This window comes from Tupaia chinensis, unplaced genomic scaffold, assembly GCF_000334495.1.
Source record: "Tupaia chinensis unplaced genomic scaffold, TupChi_1.0 Scaffold000605_1, whole genome shotgun sequence".
Lineage (NCBI taxonomy): Eukaryota > Metazoa > Chordata > Mammalia > Scandentia > Tupaiidae > Tupaia > Tupaia belangeri.
In genome coordinates, this window is record NW_006160123.1 from 2,662,373 (window position 1) to 2,670,246 (window position 7,874).

General features: G+C 46.4%; 1 pseudogene; it reads left to right on the plus strand.

Annotated features, from left to right (window-relative positions):
• Positions 1-6,285: 6,285 nt before the first annotated feature.
• Positions 6,286-7,750, plus strand: LOC102482163 (synaptosomal-associated protein 23-like; annotated as a pseudogene).
• The last annotated feature ends 124 nt before the right edge of the window (positions 7,751-7,874 follow it).

Genomic DNA, 7,874 nt, shown 5'->3' on the forward strand with positions numbered 1-7,874 from the left:
CATGCCCAAGATCCCGAGAGGAAAATGGAGGAGAAGGGATTGCGGCGTGACCATCCCCCCTGGGGGGTGATTTCTCACTTTCTGTTTCTCTGTCTCTCTCTGTCGCTCTGGCGAGCGCACGCGCCCTATAGCAAAAACCTCTCCAAAAAAAAGAACTCCTGAGTTTTTGCCTCGCTCCTGACCCTATTTTATGTTCTCCTTTTCTTTATTTATTTAAATATATATATATATATATACACACACACTCATACATACATATATACATATATATGCTTTCTTTATAAAAATATACATATATTACAAATATATGTATGTGTGTATATGGTTCCTGCCTTGTACCCTTGTTATCTCATCATTTATAGACCTGTAAGGCAAGACATGAGCAAACAAAAACTAAATAACCAACAATGCAATCAGTGAAACCAGTCTCCAGTGGGTACCTGGTGGCCCCTCCCCTTCAGCCTGGTTTTCTCAGAACTGCCCCTCCTCCTCTGGTCACTGTGTTGGTGGCATCCTCAGGACAGACGACTGGAAGGCCTGCAGACTCATGAGCTCACTCTGAATAACCAGTTTCCCGGGCTTCTAGAAGTTTTGTCCTCATTTCCATCCCCACTGTCTCTACCCAATCTCGGAACTTCATGGTTTGATGATTTGTTTGTTTCTTTTCTCTCTCTCTCGTTTTTTTTTTTTTTTTTTTTTTTTTTTGTATGTAGAGATTTTTGCTGTAGGGTGCCTGCATGCACCAGAAAGACAGACAGAAAGCAAGAAATCACCCCGAGTCAAACACTGATGGGGAGGGAACCAGCAGTTAGCGTAATGGCTACGTCGCTGGACTCCCACGTAGTCGACTGAGGTTCGCATCCCGGACCTGGTGGCTTAAAACTCACGCTGGGCGCGTGTGCGTGCGTGCCCAGGATCCCGAGAGGAGAATGGAGGAGAAGGGATTGCGGCGTGACCATCCCCTCTGGGGGGTGATTTCTCGCTTTCTGTCTCTATGTCTCTCTCTGTCTGGCGAGCGCACGCGGCCTATAGCGAAAACCTCTCAAAAAAAAAAAAAAAAAAAACACTGATGGGGTGGAAAGGTTGCGTTGTTGACCTGTTAACTCACTTGGGGTTGTCTTAGGAGATTTTCTCTGACCCACTTATCCAGGGGGGATGGCCACGCCACAATCCCTTCTCTTCCATTCTCCTCTTGGGATCTTGAGCATGCACGCACACGCGCCCAGCATGAGTTTAAGTCACTGGGTCTGGGACTCAAACTGTGGTTGACTACATGGGAGTCCAGTGACATAGCCATTACGCTAACTGCTGGTCCCAGTTTCTTTCTTTTTTTGTTTTTAAGAGTTTTTTTGCTACAGGGTGCATGGGCTCTGGAAAGACAGATACAGAAAGCTAGAAATCACCCCCCAGGGGGGATGGCCATGCCACAATACCTTCTCCTCCATTCTCCTCTCAGGATCTTGGGCACACACGCACATGCGCCCAGCGTGAGTTTTAAGCAACCGGGTCCAGGACGCAAACCGCGGTCAACTATGTGGGAATCCAGCGACATAGCTATTACGCTAACTGCTGGTTCTTCTTTCTTCCTTTTTTTAAATTATTATTTTATTTAACTTACTTTATTTATTTTAATTTGACCAGAGAACGATAGAGTGAGTGAGAGAGGGAAAGTGAGAAAGCAAGCTGCCAGGTCTGGGACTCAAACTGCCTTTAGACATGTAGGAGTTCAGTTGCCTTAACCACCACACCATCTGCCAGCCCTCATTTCTCAACCATCTTTTTTTTTTTTTTTTGAGAGGTTTTTTGCTATAGGACGCGTGCACTCACCAGACAGAGAGAGACAGAGAGACAGAAAGCAAGAAATCACCCCCCAGGGGGGATGGCCATGCTGCAATCCCTTCTCCTCCATTCTCCTCTCGGGGTCTTGGGTATGCACGTACGCACGCCCGGCGTGAGTTTAAGCCATTGGGTCCGGGACTCGAACCGCAGTCAACTACGTAGGAGTCCAGTGACATAGCCATTACGCTAACTGTTGGTCCCCTCTTTTTGTTTTTTAAAGAATTATTTACATTTATTTATTTATTTTATTCAACCAGATATGGACAGAGAGAGAGAGAGAGAGAGAGAGAAAGCAAGTCGCCAGGTCAGGTCTCAAACCACAGTCAGCCATGTGGGAGTCCAGCGCCATTAACCATCATGCCACCTACTGGCCCTGCAAGACACTTTTTCTTATTACAAAAGCAGTAAATGCTCACTGCAGAAAATTCAAAAGAGCTGACCCCATGGCTGGGTCGTTGAGGGAGCCAGATTCCACCTGGCCAATCACAGTTTTAATCCTGGCCTGAGTGGATTGAAAAACATGCTGGGAGGCCAGCAGATGGCATAGTGGTTATGTCACTGGACTCCCACATAGCCAGTCATGGTTCAAGTCCCGGACCTGGTGGCTTGCTTTCTCATTCTCCCTTTCTCTTTCTGTTTCTCTCTGGTCAAATGGAAGGACAGTAATAAATAAATAAAATAAAATAAATAATCATTTAAAAGAAAAGAAAAACATGCTGGAATAGGACTAGCAGATGGCATAGTGGTTATGGCACTGGACTCCCACTTTTTCTACCATGGTTTGAGTCCTGGACCTGGTGGCTTGAAAATCATGCTGGGCATATGTGTGTGTGTACCCAAGATCCAGGGAAGAGAATGGAGGAGAAGGAATTGTGGCATGGACATCCCTACTGGGGGGTGTTTTCTCACTTTCTCTCTCACTGTGTCTGTCTGTCTCTCTCCTGTGAGTGCACGTACCCTAAAGCAAAAAAAAAAAAGAAAAACATCTGGGTGTATGCATGTGTCCCAAATCCCTGTGAGAAATGGAGAAGAGATTGCAGTGTGCCCATACCCCACTGGGGAGTGCTTTCTCTCTTTTCCTGTCTCTAGTGAGAGCATAATTACTGAAAATGCAGGTCGAGGAGCTGGCAGGTGGTGTGGTGGTTAAGGCGGCTGGTCTCCCACAAGGTTGACCGCGGTTTGAGTCCTGGACCCAGCAGCTTGCTTTCTCACTTTCCTCCTCTCTCTTTGTCTCTCTCTGGTCAACTTCAAAAAAATAACATAATGACAATGAAGAAAAATAAAATAATTCTTTATAAAAAGAAAAGAAAAGAAAATGCAGGCTGACAAAAAGAAAACAAAACGCTTGTAATTTTATCGATGAGTAATAGCAACGTAGAGATTTGGGTTCATATTTCTTTTCAGTCTTTTGTTTATTTTTCCAAACAACCTTAAAACAAAAACATAAAAGCCTTCCATGACTAGAGGTTTCTTTATTTCTTTCCTGGTCAGTTTTCTTGGTCTTCCTGGTTCTGAACTCTGCTCACACAGCCGTTGGGGGCAGCTGCAGGTAAGAAGAGGAAGAGCTCCAGGCCGGGCCCTGTGAGCGGCCGGTGCTGAGGCCGGGCTCTGAGCTTGGGCTTCCAGGTGGAGCTATTGACAAGAAGCCCTCGCGAAACCTAAAAGCCTTTCCCAGGCCTTAGCCTGGCTGTGGTTGGGAGGGGAAGGGAGTGGTTTTATGCAACAGGGCAAACCACTCCTTACTCAGGGCTGTTTGCTTTAATGGGCAGGGATGGGTTTGAGAGAAATAGTGCAGTTTGTGTGTGTTTATTTGAACTGTTAAGATCAATTAGTTTTGTAGACAACTCCCCAACATGAGGAGGGCAGAATGGGCTATGAGGGATGTTAGGGACCCCAAAGTAGAACGTCTAGATGGCCCAGGCAAGCATCGAACCCTGGAAGGGGCAGGCTGGGTGGGGGCTATGAATGAGTTAGCGCTTGCCCAGCTACAGAGGATTCTTGCGCGTGTGCGCCCTGGACTGCCAGGTCCCCCAAGTTCTCGCAAGAAGCTATAGACATTTAGATTTTTTTAAAAATGAAGTTTCCTGACTCTAAACGTTGGTAACAAATTTAAAATATTATGGAGCCAGCTGGTGGCACGTTGGTTAAGGTGGTTGGATCCCACATGGTTGTTGGCATTGTTTGAGTCCCAGACCCAGTGGCTTGAAACTCACACTGCGTGTGTGCATGTGTGTGTGTGTGTGTATGTGCGCCCAAAATCCTGAGAGGAGAATAGAGAAGGATTACAGTGTGGCCATCCCTCTGGGTTGGGAGGTGCTTTCTCACTTTCCCTTTCTATCGAGAATGTATGTGCCCGATATCAAATTAATTAATTAATTAAATCAAAGCATGAGTGCAGGCTGCTGGTGTGCTACCTGGCCACAAGCCTAATTTACTTGGTTTGCTTCCTCCGTCCCTCTCCCAGTGAGGTGACCTCTGGTAATGTGGCTTGATTGCCTGTCTACTCCTTAAAGTCTGGGTCACTCCTTCCCTTGCTCAAATCCCCAAATGCCCACCAATGTGGCGCCGACACACCAATCTCTTAGCTTCCCCTCCCACTGCCTTCTTTTTTTTTTTTGGAGAGGTTTTTTTTTTTTGCTATAGGGCGTGTGCACTCACCAGACAGAGAGAGATAGAGAGACACAAAGTGAGAAATCACCCCCCAGGGGGGATGGCCACGCCACAATCCCTTCTCCTCTATTCTCTCAGGATCTTGGGCACGCATGCACACGTGCCCAGCATGAATTTTAAGCCATCGGGTCCGAGACTTGAACTGCAGTCGACTACATGGGAGTCCAGCGCCATAGCCATTACGCTAATTGCTGGTCCCCCACTGCTTTTTTTTAAGAGAGTTTTTTTTTTTTTTTTTCTTGGAGAGGTTTTTGCTATAGGGCACGTGCGCTCGCCAGACAGACAGAGAGAGACATAGAGACAGAAAGCGAGAAATCACCCCCCAGGGGGGATGGCCACACCGCAATCCCTTCTCCTCCATTCTCCTCTTTGGATCTCGGGCACGCACGCACACGCGCCCAGCATGAGTTTAAGCCACCAGGTCCAGGATTTGAACCATGGTTGACTACATGGGAGTCCAGCGATATAGTCATTAAGCCAACTGTTGGTCACGAGTTTTTGTTTGTTTGAACTTTATTTATTTTCATTTAATTTGGACAGAGAGGAACACAATGAGGGAGATAAAAAAAGTGAGAAAGCAAGCCACCAGGTCCAGGACTTGAACCGCAGTCAGCCATGTGGGAGTACAACACCTTTAACCACCATGCCATCTGCCCACCCAAGAGAGTTTTTTTGCTATAGGGCTGTTGCCCTTGCCAGAGACAGAAAGAGAAAGTGAAAAATTGCTCCCTGGAGGGATGGCCACACCACAATCCCTTCTCCTCCATTCTCCTCTCCAGATTTTGCCCTCCATTCTCCTCTCAGGATTTTCAGAACGCACCCACACCCACCTGGTGTGAGTTTTAAGCCACTAAATCCAGAACTCGACCACGGTTGTCCATGAGAGAGTCCAGCGACTTCACCACTGCTCCAGCTACTGGCCCCACCCTCCCACTGCTCTGAGACAAATTGAGCAGCTTGCTGATCCCCATGATCTCCCTCCCCAGCTTTGGTTCACTGTGACTTATAATAGTTACGTCTGTAAGACCTATACCAATCTGCTCATCCAAGGTCTTATTCCAACTTTTAACAAAATTAATGTATTTATCCAATGAGTGAGAGATAGACTGGATTTTAAAAAAATAATCATGTTGATGGGACCAGGAGATGGCATAATGGCTACATTGCTGGACTCCCATATAGTTGACCGTGGTTTGAGTCCCAGACCCAGTGGCTTAAATTCATGCCGGGCATGGCCTTTGCATGCGTGTCCAAAATCCCGAGAGGAGAATGGAGGAGAAAGGATTGCTGCATGGCCATCCCCCGCTAGGGGGTGATTTCTTGCTTTCTATCTCTATCTCTCTGTCTCTCCTGTGAGCACACATGTTGTGAGGTAAAGACCTCTACAACAGAAAATATTATTATTATTTCATTTTATGGTATTTGTTCGTTTGACCAGAGAGAGACAGAGAAAGAGGGAGGGAAAGTGGGAAAGCAAGTCACCAGGTCTGCAGCTCGAACTGTGGTCAGCCTTGTGGGGAATCCAACACCTTAACCACCACGCCACCTGTTGGCCCCCCAGCTTTTTACTCCCAGAGAGAAACAGAGAGCAAGGGAGAGAGAGAGAGGAGGGAGAGAGAGAAAGCACCCCTCTCCCAAGTGGGGCATGGTCATGTTGTAATCCTTCTCCTCTATTTCTCTACCCCGGGGGCATTTGGGCATGCACATGCACACAGAGTATTTTTTTCATTATTATTTATTTTATTTATTATTGTTATATTTTAATTTGACCAGAGAGAGAGAGAGGATGTTAAAGTAAGAAAGCAAGATGGGTGGACGCAACTCTGAGTCTGTTCAGCGGGTGTTCGAGCTACCACAGCCGGAACCTCTTGAATGTCGTTTCCTTTTCTGTGCGAGATAGAGTTTTGATTCATCATGGATAATCTGTCACCAGAAGAAGTTCAGCTGAGGGCTCACCAGGTCACAGATGAGTCTCTGGAAAGTACGAGGCGAATCCTGGGTTTAGCCTTCGAGTCTCAGGATGCAGGGCTCAAGACCATCGCCATGTGGATGAACAAGGGAATCAACTGCATCGCGTAGAAGAAGGCATGGGCCAAGCAAATGCAGACGTGAGAGAGGCAGCGAAGGCTTTAACAGAACTCAGCAAGTGCTGTGGCCTTCGGTCTGCCCACGTCATAGGACGAAGAACTCTGAGTCTGGTAAGGCCTGTAAGACAACATGGGGAGATGGCAGAGATAATTCACTTAGCACTGTATTGTCTAAACAGCCGGATCGGGTAACAAATGGTCAGCCTCAGCAACCAGCCACAGGAGCCGCCAGCGGTGGATACATCAAACATGTAACTACTGATGCGAGAGAAGATGAAATGGAAGAGAACCTGACTCAAGTGGTCAGTATCCTTGGAAATCTAAAAAACATGGCTGGCCCTGGACATGGGCAATGAGATTGAAGCTCAAAGTTGACGAATAGGTCGGATCACAGAAAAGGCTGACACCGGGAACCAGCAGTTAGCGTAATGGCTATGTCACTGGACTCCCACATAGTTGACCACGGTTCGCGTCCTGGACCCGGTGGCTTAGAACTCACGCCGGGCGCGAACTCTGTCTCTTTCTGTCTGTCTGGCGAGTGCACGCACCCTATAGCGAAAAAACCTCTCCAAAAATAAATAAATAAATAAAAGAAAAGGCTGACACCAACAAAGATCGTATTGACGTTGCCAATGCCAGAGCAAAGAAACTCATTGACAGCTAAAGCTACTGCTGTACTTATCATTTCTTCACTTCTCCAGCTCCTCCTCCAAAGCCACGACCTTTCCATAGTTTGAGATTCTGGTTCCACACACATTTATTAGGAGATAATGTGGAAGAAAGGCCAGGAGAGTAACAACAGCCCCCCTACTTTATTTCCTCTCTTTCTCTTGAGGGTGGACGGCTGCTCAGCCTTCTTTCTGGTATCTTCTTTCTCAGTTTATACTCGTAGGTTGGTTTTCATACATCACATAGAGTGTTTTCATCCTCATTTACTTTATTCTTTTGCTTTCGAGATTTGGAAGCATTGCCAAAGACAGCCATGAAAAAGGATGCTATAGAGGTAGATTTTGTTTGTTAATTTCTTTCACCTTTTTTGGTTTATTTTTGGTTTTGTGGTGGAAGAAGGGGCAAGATGGAGGAACATGAGATAAGAGGATGTTACCTCAGTAAAAGCCTATAGGCCACAAATCAAGAAATTGAATAGCCACAGTAAAGATCTAGTTGGGTTTATTTATTTATTTATTTATTTAATTTTTTTTGGAGAGGTTTGTGCTATAGGGCGTGTGCACTCGCCAGACAGACAGAGAAAGACAGAGAGATAGAAAGCGAGAAGTC